Source organism: Myxocyprinus asiaticus, chromosome 50 (assembly GCF_019703515.2).
Source record: "Myxocyprinus asiaticus isolate MX2 ecotype Aquarium Trade chromosome 50, UBuf_Myxa_2, whole genome shotgun sequence".
NCBI lineage: Eukaryota > Metazoa > Chordata > Actinopteri > Cypriniformes > Catostomidae > Myxocyprinus > Myxocyprinus asiaticus.
In genome coordinates this window covers 5,224,538-5,239,739 of record NC_059393.1, presented here as the reverse complement: position 1 = coordinate 5,239,739, position 15,202 = coordinate 5,224,538, and the positions used below count along the sequence as shown (strand labels likewise).

General features: G+C 36.6%; 1 protein-coding gene across 1 annotated transcript in view; it reads right to left on the bottom strand.

Moving 5' to 3' along the window:
• The window catches only part of LOC127438715 (E3 ubiquitin-protein ligase RNF13-like), a 31,649-nt gene that overhangs the window by 2,269 nt on the left and 14,178 nt on the right, over nucleotides 1–15,202 (bottom strand). The window lies entirely within an intron of this gene.

The following is a 15,202-nucleotide window of genomic DNA, read 5'->3' as shown; positions in this document are numbered from 1 at the left end:
GGGAATATTGCTGTGATTGGTCATCCATTCATATTTTATATGGTAAGTCTTTTGTAATATCCCTTTAACAAAATCCAAATCCTTAAAAACATCATCTATAGATCTATATATATACACATATATACATATACACTATACATATATATACATAGAGATATATATATATATATATATATATATATATATATATAATCTCTATATATCTCTATCTATATATATATATCTCTATATATCTACACACACACATATATATATATATATATATATACATATGTATATGTATATATGTGTATATATATATAGATAGAGGTAAATAGAGATATATATATATACAGGTGCATCTCAATAAATTAGAATGTCGTGGAGAAGTTCATTTATTTCAGTAATTCAACTCAAATTGTGAAACTCGTGTATTAAATAAATTCAGTGCACACAGACTGAAGTAGTTTAAGTCTTTGGTTCTTTTAATTGTGATGATTTTGGCTCACATTTAACAAAAACCCACCAATTCACTATCTCAAAAAATTAGAATACATCATAAGACCAATAAAAAAAAACATTTTTAGTGAATTGTTGGCCTTCTGGAAAGTATGTTCATTTACTGTATATGTACTCAGTACTTGGTAGGGGCTCCTTTTGCTTTAATTACTGCCTCAATTCGGCGTGGCATGGAGGTGATCAGTTTGTGGCACTGCTGAGGTGGTATGGAAGCCCAGGTTTCTTTGACAGTGGCCTTCAGCTCATCTGCATTTTTTGGTCTCTTGTTTCTCATTTTCCTCTTGACAATACCCCATAGATTCTCTATGGGGTTCAGGTCTGGTGAGTTTGCTGGCCAGTCAAGCACACCAACACCATGGTCATTTAACCAACTTTTGGTGCTTTTGGCAGTGTGGGCAGGTGCCAAATCCTGCTGGAAAATGAAATCAGCATCTTTAAAAAGCTGGTCAGCAGAAGGAAGCCTGAAGTGCTCCAAAATTTCTTGGTAAAGGGTGCAGTGACTTTGGTTTTCAAAAAACACAATGGACCAACACCAGCAGATGACATTGCACCCCAAATCATCACAGACTGTGGAAACTTAACACTGGACTTCAAGCAACTTGGGCTATGAGCTTCTCCACCCTTCCTCCAGACTCTAGGACCTTGGTTTCCAAATGAAATACAAAACTTGCTCTCATCTGAAAAGAGGACTTTGGACCACTGGGCAACAGTCCAGTTCTTCTTCTCCTTAGCCCAGGTAAGACGCCTCTGATGTTGTCTGTGGTTCAGGAGTGGCTTGACAAGAGGAATATGACAACTGTAGCCAAATTCCTTGACACGTCTGTGTGTGGTGGCTCTTGATGCCTTGACCCCAGCCTCAGTCCATTCCTTGTGAAGTTCACCCAAATTCTGGAATCGATTTTGCTTGACAATCATAAGGCTGCGGTTCTCTCGGTTGGTTGTGCATCTTTTTCTTCCACACTTTTTCCTTCCACTCAACTTTCTGTTAACATGCTTGGATACAGCACTCTGTGAACAGCCAGCTTCTTTGGCAATGAATGTTTGTGGCTTACCCTCCTTGTGAAGGGTGTCAATGATTGTCTTCTGGACAACTGTCAGATCAGCAGTCTTCCCCATGATTGTGTAGCCTAGTGAACCAAACTGAGAGACCATTTTGAAGGCTCAGGAAACCTTTGCAGGTGTTTTGAGTTGATTAGCTGATTGGCATGTCACCATATTCTAATTTATTGAGATAGTGAATTGGTGGGTTTTTGTTAAATGTGAGCCAAAATCATCACAATTAAAAGAACCAAAGACTTAAACTACTTCAGTCTGTGTGCATTGAATTTATTTAATACATGAGTTTCACAATTTGAGTTGAATTACTGAAATAAATGAACTTTTCCACGACATTCTAATTTATTGAGATGCACCTGTATATATATATCTATAGTGTATATGTATAGTGTATATGTATATATGTGTATATATATAGATAGAGATATATATAGATAGATAGATATATATATATAGATAGATAGATAGAGATATATATATACACATACATACATATACACACACACACAATGCACAGCATAAATGAGTACACCCCCTCTGAAACCTAACAAATGAAGCTCTTTCTCTTTACAAATAAGACATATTTGATGTTCATTTATAATGTAATGTTTAAGCAACACTTTATCAGATACTAATGAAACATGTCGAAACTAACCATGAAAAAAAATGACTATCAAAATGATAAAAGGCCATGTTGCAAAAATGAATGCACTCTCCTGAAAGTTCTAATATAAAACTTAAAATGTTTTCTGGTGCTAGTGAGGTACACTGATCAGCAGATTATTCTTTTGAACCATCACACTCAAATTGGTTTCATGTGACTTCACTGTATGACCGTGCCGCCATATTTGTGACCTACATTCCATATACCCATATACTATATCATTGTGCTGCGCTGTGAAATGCGACAAAAACCTTCTCCAGGAGTTAAAAGAAGCTCTTACATTCATACAGACGGGATCATCACTGATGTTTTTCAATACTGTGAATAAATCAGACCAGAAAACACACAAACATTTGTAACTTCTGAATGAGAGATGTTTACGATGATGTACCAGTGGGCGTGTACTCGCCGGTCACACATCAGACTCGCCGGAGTACGGAGATGAATCGTGCATAAAATATCTTCAAATGTCTGCGAATGTTCAATTTGGCAATATTTGTGTTGTCTTTAGACCTGTGTGAACTTTTCCTGGGACTTGGATTAAAAGCCATTTTTGATGTTTTTCTTGATCTCGTTTTTCAGGTGTTTTTCCATTCACCGCCATTGTTTCCTCCCACTGATGGTCACAAATATGGCGGCTGTGGAGAAAAGTGACGTCACTGAAACAGGTCAATACACGGCTAAAGTGTAAAAGTTTTACTTATCCCATTGAATCAAATGGACCACATGGGAGAGAATCGTCAAATAAATGGAAGAAAATGATTTAATTGCACAAAAGGGGACAGCATTTGTGACAATATTGATTACCACAAAAATGTATTTTGACTTGTCCCTCCTTTTAAAAAAAGCAAAAATCTGGGTTACAGTGATGCACTTACAATGAGAGTGAATGGGGCCAATTCGTAAACGATGAAATACTGTTACAAAAGTATAGCCACAAGATGAACATATTAGTGTGATCAAATCTCTTACAAATCTTTTCTGTGTAGAGTTATTGCCTTAACTTCGTTTTCATGACAATATAATGTCAAGTTTTAACAGATGAATGAATATAAATGCTTTTATAAAGTTATAAGCTTCACATTTCTGTGTTTAAACCCTCCAAAAATTGGCCCCATTCACTTCCATTGTAAGTGCCTAACTGTACCCTTGATTTTTGCTACTTTTTTTTATTTTTAAGATCAGGAGGGACTATTCGAAATGAATTCTTGTGGTAGTCAACATTATGCTACAAATGCTGTTGGTTGAGCCTGACTTGGATTGAACCCGGAATATTCCTTTAAATTTATTTAAATTATTATGTTACAACACTATCAATTCACTGCAATAGGTCAATCCACTACAGTAGATTTTTACATTCAACACTTAATTTAATTTAGAAGCATTAATAAAGATGTCAAATATATCAAGCTGCTTCTCCTTTTGGATTCTGAGCGTCCTTAATCTAGAAAACCGTTCCAGTCTCAATAAGTCCAGGAATTCATCCGGCTCTCCCTCTAAATTCCTCAGCCTTTTTTTTTTATTTCTCTCCGCCAATGATGGAGCAGCTCTGTTGGTGGTCAGTGTTTATATAAGCAGTAAACGAACATATTTTCTTGCTGTCCTGCAAACCGTGACTACGTGTGACCGTATATGGATAAGCTATAACTGCAACTGCAGAGCGTCACCAACTATTTGTGCTCGACGTGAGTGAATGCCAGTGTTTGAGGTACAGTCGAGAGGGGTTTCTGGTTTGTAGAAGAGTTCACAGACAGCAGACCAGCCTGTGGGAATGGTCTCAACAGTGCCAATCCGCTGTTTACAACTGACATAAACACTTTGTGAAGTGCATGACCTTCTAGACCAACTTCTTTGACTGCTGTGAACTGACAATGTTGAGTCTGTGGCTTGAAATAAAACCTCAAATGTTCTGGTACCCTGTACCATGTTCTAAAGTCACTTCATTAAAGTTTACCTTTAGTAAGGGCTAGGGCTGGTCAGTAAATGAAATATTCACAAAATGTCCAAGATGATTTTCCTGACATTATGAAATTAAGCAGTAATTAACAATGTGATGATTTAAGTGTTTTTTACTTGGCTTTAAGTTTCATAAAGATTCTCCTTGTCTCACATCTTGTGTATGAGAGGGTTAAGACTTCAGTGTAAGTAGCAAAAATGGTGTCAAGAGTTGGAAAATTGAATTCATTTCCTTGAATCAGTTCAAACTGTGTTTAGATCAGAAACACTTCAATCTAAGTAGCAAAAATGGCGTTAAGAGTTGACAAATTCAATTGACTTCCGCAAATCACTTCAACCTGTCCATTTCAATGAACCAACTCAAAACTAATACACCATTTAATTTGCATCATTACTCAAAAAATTTCACTGTACTCTCCTTTTTGCATTATTCATATATTAAAATGTTTTAGTAAAAATACACCATTCAGCCACAACATTAAAACCACCTGCCTAATATTGTGTAGGTCCCCCTCGTGCTGCCAAAACAGCGCCAACCCGCATCTTAGAATAGCATTCTGAGATAATATTCTTCTCACCACAATTGTACAGAGCGGTTATCTGAGTTACCGTAGACCTTGTCAATTCGAACCAGTCTGGCCATTCTCTGTTGACCTCTCTCATCAACAAGGCATTTCCATCTGCAGAACTGCCGCTCACTGGATGTTTTTTGTTTTTGGCACCATTCGGAGTAAATTCTAGAGACTGTTGTGTGTGAAAATCCCAGGAGATCAGCAATTACAGAAATACTCAAACCAGCCATCTGGCACCTACAGTCATCCATGCGATTATCTAAACAGCCAATTGTGTGGCAGCAGTGCAGTGCATAAAATCATGCAGATACGGGTCAGGAGCTTCAGTTAATGATCATATCAACCATTAGAATGGGGAAAAAATTTGATCTCAGTGATTTGGACCGTAGCATGATTGTTGGTGCCAGATGGGCTGGTTTGAGTATTTCTGTAACTGCTGATCTCCTGGGATTTTTTACACACGTGTGTATGTAGGTAAAGATGTAAGGGATAATGTACAGCAGGGCTCTTCAACTACTTTCTTGCGGGGGCCAAAATGTTTTCCGTATTCATCTTAGCTAGCACTTTCATCGCAAGTAAAATGTTACTTAAAAAACACCCTTAATACTGTGCATTTATTTATATTAAAATAGTCACAGGGTATACTGTATTGAGTTGTCATGTTTTAAGGTCTGTACATAAATTGCTTCATAAGAATTGGCTCTTAACTAACAAATAAATGGTCAACTTTACTTTGGGAAAATAAATAAATAAATAAACAAAACATGATAATTTTAACATTTTAGGGCTTTTTCTTTTCACAAATTATGAAAACTGAGGAACATTTAGATCTGCTAAAGCCACATGAAAACAATGGCCAAACAGAAATGTCATGTTTACTTGAGAATACATTTAATTTTCTTCTTGAAAAAACAAAAGTGAAAACGTTCTTCCATTTTCTCGATAAAGTATCATCCTATTCAGTGAGGGAAACATTTTTCCTGCAGATAATCATAGGAAAAAGAACAAACTGAGCTGATGCTGTTCGTGACTGAAATGGCTGACTGACAGCTGTATGTAGAACCAAATATAATCCAGATATTTGCAGGTTCAGTTCCACATTATCACTTTTAGATGAGACCTTGCACAAATGAGACACACCAGTTTAACACTTCAAGAATAGTGAATAAAAACAAACTTTTCTGCGCATTTTCTTTGAAAGTTCGGTTTTCATCATCGATTTATCTTTTGTTGCCTGAGATGTGCATGTATGTGCTGACAACTTTTCTGTACCAACAGCGGTGATAATTTTTTACATTTGTAAATTTGACCGCACTCTACACAATTAAGCAATTTATATAAATATATTATATTGAAAAACACACGATCGAATGTTCACCTAAACAGTGCAATCCATGTTTAGCAAAGCAGTGTAAATAAACTACTGCCAGAAAAGCTGAAACACGCGCTCCGGTCTGGACAACTGATGACGGCTGTATGCTGTTGCACGCATGGGTGTAAAATAATTGAGTAAAAATACTTAAGTATTATTTTAGAGTGCAATTTAAACGGAATACTTGTACTTTTACTTAATTACATTCCCAAAGAAAAAAAAATAGTACTTTTTACTCCTTACAATTTTAGCTTGAAAAGTACTCATTACATTTTTACAATCATTTTCTTTCGTCTTACTGGACTGAAGCCGCCTTTTCACTGCATCCAACAAATGGCAGATGACAGACCAGAGGTCAGTCATTTTAAATGTGTCGCACGGTGGCTGTGTGGAGTTCCGACCATCTGCGGAGGCGGAATTTCGGATCTGATTTGAGCTTCAGATATATTGAAATATTTGTGCCAGTTGACTAAATGTGATGTATTCATTCAAAACTATGAGCACGAAGTGAGAAACTGACGTTTTTTTTCCTAAACTTTATTCTAAACGCCTGCTACTTCTACAGATTGGATGGTTATGAAGTCAAAAATGATAATTCACGTTGCAAATAATATATATAAAAACAAAAGGCTTTTGTAATTAAATGTTTACATGTCATTTATTTCTACACTTGCCTTCATATTTAAATCATATCTATGAATTTCTACTCCATATTTGCTGAATTATTATTGTTGTTAGGCAACTATTAATTATAATAATAACTATAAAACCTAAACCTAACTGATAGTGTCATAAAAAGCAAATGTGAGATAAAAAAACAATTTCTGAAGCAACCACGTAATTTTTTGTTGCTTCTATAACCTAGTTTCCATCCACTTTTTGCGCTGTTTTGTTATCGACAAAGTGAAAATTGGTAAAAACGTTTGGGAAATTTGCTGTCTTCTGCCCGTTTCCATTCAAATCCTTTTATCGATACAAAATGATGTGCGTGATGACGTCATGCGTAAAAAAAACACTGTCGCATAAGTTTTGGTGTATCGCAAAAGAAATCTGCCCTTAAGCTGCTTCCATACAGAAATGTGTGTATATCTTTTTTCGTGTACCTTTCGCCTCCCAGATGTCCCTAATAAAATGGGGAGAGTATTGAGACATAGAGTTTATGCATTAAAGTTAAACAAAAATATTATGTCGACACTTTTGAAAAGCAATAATTTGCATTTCCATCAGCTATATCAGTAAACTTTTTGACTCAGTAAAAAAAACCCTTAGAAGGAAACGTCGTTTATGACACTTTCAGCTCATGTTTTTTGACTCGCGTACTCTTCAGGACTCGTACCCCAGTCCTTTGTATCACATATGCAACACAATCAGTTGAGCTACCACACAATTTAATCACACTTAAACAAGCTTGATAATGTAGTTTATGTAATGCAAACATTAAGGTGTTTATATGTCATAAGATAGCACTGTGTGAGGAACAGAGCAAAAAGTGTTTATGAACTGATAATCTGCCATTTTACTCGTGATTTGAGTGAAAGGGGATAAAAGTAATTGTTGTTTTAGCACCTCTGGTGTTCATTCCACCAGAAAATTGCAGTGTTACATACAACAGGCCACATAAAAAAATCATTTTGCAAAAATGTAGTTATTGTAACATGATTCTATGAACAGGTTGCAAATGCCACTAGGGGAGAAATATGAGTCGTCAGAGACAGTAAAAAGGTGACTTAACAAACCAATCGAATTTAACATTATCCTCTCTCACACAATCTCCTCTCTTAATTTCATTCTAGCTAGGAAAAACAATTACTTATTACTTTTTTAATACTTAAGTATAATTTAACGTGAATACTTTTTTTTAACTTTCACTCGTTTAATTTTGGCTAGATCCTTGAAATTTTCCTAGAGAAATTGTCACTCAGTATTCATACTTTCACTTAAGTATAATTTCTGAGTACTTTTTACACCCCTGGTTGCACGGGCCATTGAACGTTGTTAAACTCACCACTGATTGTTGAGGCTCACACCTATGAACTGCGCAGAGAGTGCTCTGGTATTTCAGAAGGCGAGGCAATTTTATTAAAAAAAAAAATCGGTTGGAGGGCCAGAAAACGAAGATTGGCAGGCCGGATTTGGCCTGCGGGCCACCAGTTGACTAGCCCTGATATACAGTCAGTCATTTGTTATTTGCAAATAAACCTCAACAGGGTGATCAGGACACAGACACAAAGCGGATGTCTCTTGTATCACCCTGAAGGGGTTTATTTTGTGATGACAACTGGCTGACTACATTATCTTGCTTATTACACGGCTCCTAACCAAATAAATAAAATGGACATAGGGTTTGGCATTATGACCAAAAATATTGTTTTTTTATATCTTTCGATATCTATATTTATCACAAAATACATTTCTTACCATTAATGGGGATGGAAATGCATTCCACATGTTTGTTAGATCTCAAAAATGAATGTAAACATAACTTGTTTGTTTACAAGTAAACTCTCAGTTTAGGATTTAATCTCACAAAGTTTGTGTCCTCTTTTCGATGTCATTTCGCCACTCCACACTCCTCTTCAGTTTGTGGCGGTAATGCACTGGATTGCCAACCACGAAGAAACTTACCGAGCCTCACTACTGTGGTGCTGAATTTTGACTCCCTAGTATCCTCATGTTTAAAGGTGGGTGTAGGGATGGGCTTTAAGGGCAGGGAACAATGAGGTTAGGGTTAGGGGTGGGCTTTAGGGATAAGGGACAATCAGGTAGCAGGGAGTCAGAATCTGGCGGGCAGTCATATTTTGGCACATCACCAGTTTCCATGACAGCAGGTCGATGTAGCCACTAGCCAGCTAATACTTCCTAACCAGCTCATTTCATGACTGTGATTGTTAGCTAGTTGTGTGTATAATTTTGCCAAACTGCTTGCGTTTTTAGTAACACATACCTAATACAATCGTCTAGGTGTAAAACATCGGCTAAATATTGAAAATTATTCAAAGGTTTATCATCAATAGTGAAAATGTATTTTTTTTTCCTCTATAAATATCTACATCGTTTTATCGCCCAGCCCTACGTGGACATACAATATTCATTTGCACTTTTATTATGTGATTTATTATGTGAAATTATGTGAAAATAAATAACTGAACAGCTGAAATCCACCTCCCGTTTGTGTTCTGTTGGTGTTTATTTCATGAAAATTACCGTCTAAATGCTCATTATCCAGCCTATTACAAGACTACTTGCCAAATAAATAAATAAATGGAGTAGATCTCACAGTGTTCAAAGAAACAGGAAAGATGACACAAATTTGCAATTCCTGGATGAGCAGTCTGATATGTGGATGTGCAGTTGTTACTCAGAGAGATCAGACCGCTAGATGGCGCCATTGGCCAATCAGAATAGAGTATTCCAGAGAGCGGTTTAATACTTTGTAATGTTATATTGGTAAGCGATTCTCACGAAACCTTTGAAGATATTGTCATGGTCAAATATCAAAAAAATGAAATACGAAATTATATTTTAATGATGCCTATTTTTAGGACCATTAAGAACTTTTACAATGTGACATTTTTTTTATTATTCTCATTTCTCATTAATTCTCATTACCGCAACAAAAAGATTCATTATGATGTTTTCATTACTGCAACATGAAAAAAAATGTTTATACATTAATTTAAATTGTGAAGTGTAAATCAGTACTACTCTCTTTGATATTTTAAAAAAGTCCAAGTAAAACAGCACCTTTTTGTAAAAGGAACAGATTAAAAAAAATTCTTATCAGTTAAGAGAATTTTCATTGAAAACAATGAGAATAGAAAAGTAAATCGTCTGGACGTGTTATGGAATTCGGGGGTAAAATGTGCTTAAAAAATGACAATGCAAAAAATCAATGATCCTAGATGTAAGCTTCATTTTCTCTATTTTTTTATTTTATTTTGGGTTACATATTTAACCAAATAAATGTGGGAAATCATACCTTGATTATTTTTAACTAGAATTTTACTTGCATTGGACATACTGAATCTACTTGGACCTATTCAAAATTATAGTTCTTCTGATTGGGAAAAAACAAAAAAAAAAAAACAAACAAAACAATTACCCTTTTAAGTCATTTCAGTGCAAATACATGTCATCTTTAACTATATTGCCCAACCCTTGTTCAAACACAATACACTAAAATGCTAGCCCTCTCTGTAACTTGGTTAAGAATCTCAGGCAGCAACACATAACAGCTTAAGCCTCAAAATCAGAAATCCCCAGGACGCCAGGGTAATAATATCTCCATTTACTGTGCCAGACTTCAGCAATGCAAGAAGCAGGCGAGTATGAGAATTTTCCGGAGCCTGCCGTAACAGGACCATGACAGCAACTGCTTGTTTTGAGTATGCGGCTCAGCTGCACTGTCATGCGACAGGAAAAACCCACCCAACCATCCGATAACCCAGTCAGTGAGACAGACTGCAGCCCACAGCAGAACACATGAGTCAGCACAGAACGATACAAAACACACGAGTCAGCAGAGATGCCATGAACGAAGAAGAGGAGGGTGAAAACTAGGGTAAAATGTACATCACTGTGCTATCTCAATTTCAGTGTGGGGGGAATTTAAAAGGCTCAGTAATGTTGACATGGCTGAAAAGAGATGCTGATCATCTATAGAAGTAGCACTGCATGCGGAAAAACACACCACCATACTGATAGTGTTTCACCTTTGTTCAACTAACAAAGTCTGAGGCCACAAAAACAGACATGCATACAGACAGATAGATAGATAGACAGACAGAAGTCATCATGACAGACGGACAGATAGATAGATAGATAGAACAGTCATCATGACAGATAGACAGTCAGAACAAGTCATCATGACAGAAAGACAGATAGATAGATATATAGATAGATAGATATAGAAATAATAGTTATCATGACACATGGTTATCAGATATAGCCAGACAGACAGATAGATATAGACAGAACAGTCATTATGACAGACAGACAGATATAGACAGAATGGTCATCATGATAGACAGACATAAGACAGAACAGTCATCATGACAGACAGATATACAGACAGAACAGTCATCAAGAAAGACAGACAGATACAACTGTGCTCAAAAGTTTGCATACCCTGGCAGAAATGGTGAAATTTTGGCACTGATTTTGAAAATATGACTGATCATGCAAAAAAAAAAAAAAAAAACTGTCTTTTATTTAAGGATAGTGATCATATGAAGCCATTTATTATCACATAGTTGTTTGGCTCCTTTTTAAATCATAATGATAACAGAAATCACCCAAATGGCCCTGATCAAAAGTTTACATACCTTTGAATGTTTGGCCTTGTTACAGACACACAAGGTGACACACACAGGTTTAACTGGCAAATAAAGGTTAATTTCCCACACCTGTGGCTTTTTAAATTGCAAGTAGTGTCTGTGTATAAATAGTCAATGAGTTTGTTTGCTCTCACATGGATGCACTGAGCAGGCTAGATACTGAGCCGTGGGGAGCAGAAAAGAACTGTCAAAAGACCTGTGTAACAAGGTAATGGAACTTTATAAAGATGGAAAAGGATATAAAAAGATATCCAAAGCCTTGAAAATGCCAGTCAGCACTGTTCAATCACTTATTAAGAAGAGGAAAATTCGGGGATCTCTTGATACCAAGCCAATGTCAGGTAGACCAAAAGATTTCAGCCACAACAGCCAGAAGAATTGTTCGGGATACAAAGAAAACCCCACAGGTAACCTCAGGAGAAATACAGGCTGCTCTGGAAAAAGACGGTGTGGTTGTTCCAAGGAGCACAATACCACGATACTTGAACAAAAATGAGCTGCATGGTCGAGTTGCCAGAAAGAAGCCTTTACTGCGCCAATGCCACAAAAAAGCCCGGTTACAATATGCCCAACAACACCTTGACACGCCTCACAGCTTCTGGCACACTGTAATTTGGAGGAATGAGACCAAAATAGAGCTTTATGGTCACAACCATAAGTGCTATGTTTGGAGAGGGGTCAACAAGGCCTATAGTGAAAAGAATACCATCCCCACTGTGAATCATGGTGGTGGCTCACTGATGTTTTGGGGGTGTGTGAGCTCTAAAGGCATGGGGAATCTTGTGAAAATTGATATCAAGATGAATGCAGCATGTTCTCAGAAAATACTGGCAGACAATTTGCATTCTTCTGCACAAAAGCTGCACATGGGACGCTCTTGGACTTTCCAGTATGACAATGACCCTAACAACAAGGCCAAGTTGACCCTCCAGTCGTTACAGCAGAAAAAGGTGAAGGTTCTGGAGTGGCCATCACAGTCTCCTGACCTTAATATCATCGAGCCACTCTGGGGAGATCTCAAACGTGTGGTTCATGCAAGACGACCAAAGACTTTGCATGACCTGGAGGCATTTTGCCAAGCCAAATGGGCAGCTATACCACCTGCAAGAATTTGAGGCCTTATAGACAACTATTACAAAAGACTGCACGCTGTCATTGATGCTAAAGGGGTTACAATTTGGATCGCCGTTTGCAGCTGCGGGGGTCTCAATAGAGCAGTGACGGTAATCCATGAAATATCGTAATTTACATTAAAATTTAAAATCCTGAGTTTGCAGATCCTAATTCTCAGATCCTGATGGAAATTTACAGAAGTCAGTAAACTTTAACTTAATCTATGGGAATTTTGGGATATTTCATCGTCCGCTATGGGAAAACCACAAGTCCAATCAATTAGAAAATATACAGTCCACAGGTCTGTGCCATATTTTGTAGATGTAGCGTGAAAGCTCAAAGACAGTCAAAAGTGTTCTAAGTTACGGATTTAAAAAAAAAAACTACTCAAACCATACACTGTAAAGTAACTTAAAAAATTTGTCAAGCCAACATAATAAATGAAACTTGCTAAGCCCCGAAACGTCTTTGTTTCAGATGACATCTCCAAGCCCCATTATTCCAACCCCTTCCCTTCAACCACCTGTCACAAAGAAACCACTATTCTCCATCCAATCAACTCCTAATGAATAAAAACCAACACGCACCCTATCATTCTTTTTTCTCATAGAACATCCTGTTTCACTTGGAAATATGTCATGTAACAGAAGTCAAATGGGTTGCAAATGGAGTTTCATGTTGATTTGAATGCTACTGATTTATTTTTCCACAGCTAACCCTCATTAATGACATCAATTAGGTAATGACCCAGATATATTATAGGCCTTTTCATCTACTAATTAAGATCAATAAATGTGACTATTTTGCTCCCATTGAGAAAAATTAACAAACTAATGACTGTTATTTCAATTTGTCCCAAGTTAAACCCCAAACCTAAACCTAAGCATAAAGTGTCAGCCCTTATCAAAACCCTCAACCAAACCATGATTTTAATAACTTGTGTAGCACAAAAGAAAAACATTGGGGTTTGGAACGAGATGAGGGAAGAATATTACTGGTTATTGACATACATCAGTCATTTGTATTGTGTAAATACTGTAAATATGGAATGAGTAACCAGATTTGTTCACTGATGTTACCTTTCTTAAAATAAAGTGTTGGCTAGCTAAAATGTGGTCCCTGTATTGTATCGATATGAAATTATGTTTGCTGATTGGTTGGTCTAAAAGTCTACTTTTCTTCTACGAGCCAAGTTGCATTTGTTTGTGCAAATTACTACGAGTTGTCTGTGTTGAATATCGCACACATTTGATCTGTCGAGCATTTGAAAGAGGAGATGAACACAGGTGACTGTAACCCGAGCGTCAACACTTTCCTTATACTCAAAACCAAGAGAAAGCGATGATGGTGTGATGGACACTGTGTGTTGATTTGGTTGTGAAGTGGCTTGATGATTCACTACGAGGAGGCGGAAAATGCCGAGAGCTGCAGTGTGGGAGGGGAATTCCACATTTCACCCACATTCCTGATGTGTCCACAATACCAGGCTGTTTGTCCAGCAAGGATAATACAAAATGCTGATGTCCCAGCAACATGACAGCTTCACAACGTCATATTAAAAGAGCCCAGAAGTTTTAAAAAGAGTTAAAGAAAGATTACAGAGTTGTATAGGGATGCACCAATGTATCGGCCACTGATATTTATTGGCCAATTATTGATCAAATGAATACCATCTGCATATCGGTCATAAGAATAAAAATGCTGATATGAAATACCAATGGTTTATTTATAATTAAATACATAAATTGATTGCATTGTTTATATTCATTTTTACACTAAAGAATAGTGTAGAAATTTTAATATTAATTTTACGTCAGTTTATTTTTGGTTTGTGAACTAGAAATAGTGTAGAATTTAAAATATTTCATTTTATGCATTAAGTATATATTTTTCGTTTAAATTTCATTTTTATTTTATTTATGATTACAAAAATGTATTTTGTTGTATAATATTTCTTTTTAACCTCTTTTTTTTCTCTCAAAAATATCGGTATCGGCCAATAGGTTTTTGTTGTTGTTAAAAATTGACATCAGACAAAAAATGTCATATCGGTAGATCCCTAGTATTGCATACAAATTAAACTTGGTATTAAAGTGCACCTATTATGGTTTTTAAATGTGCCTAATTTTGTTTTAAAGGTCTCATACAATAGATTTACATGCATCCAAGGTCAAAAAACACTTTAATTTGCTCATAATTTAAATTGCAGCATTACCTTTTTTTTCCCAGTGTCTCAAACGACTCGTTCAATGATCCGTTCTAAAGGATTCATTCTAAACTCCTCCTTTCAGAGAGCATACTCTGCTCTGATTGGTCAGATGTCCCAGTCTGTTGTGATTGGTCTACCGCTTACAGTGTGTGTCGGAAAGGACTACTACCATATCCGAGTTTCAGAGCCGTCTGAAAATATTTCTGTTTTACCTTACCAATTTGAGCCTGAGTCCGATAGTGATACATCGGAAGATCAACCCGAACCACCATCGCAAGCACGACGAGAACAGGACGTTTCTCAGTGGTAAGTTTAAATGTAGTTTGACAATAACGTGAGTTAGCCAGTTAGCAGAGGCTAACAGATAACAGTGTGCACTGGCTGTACATGTAAACAGACCAGAGGCGGGTTTTTTGTTACCAAATT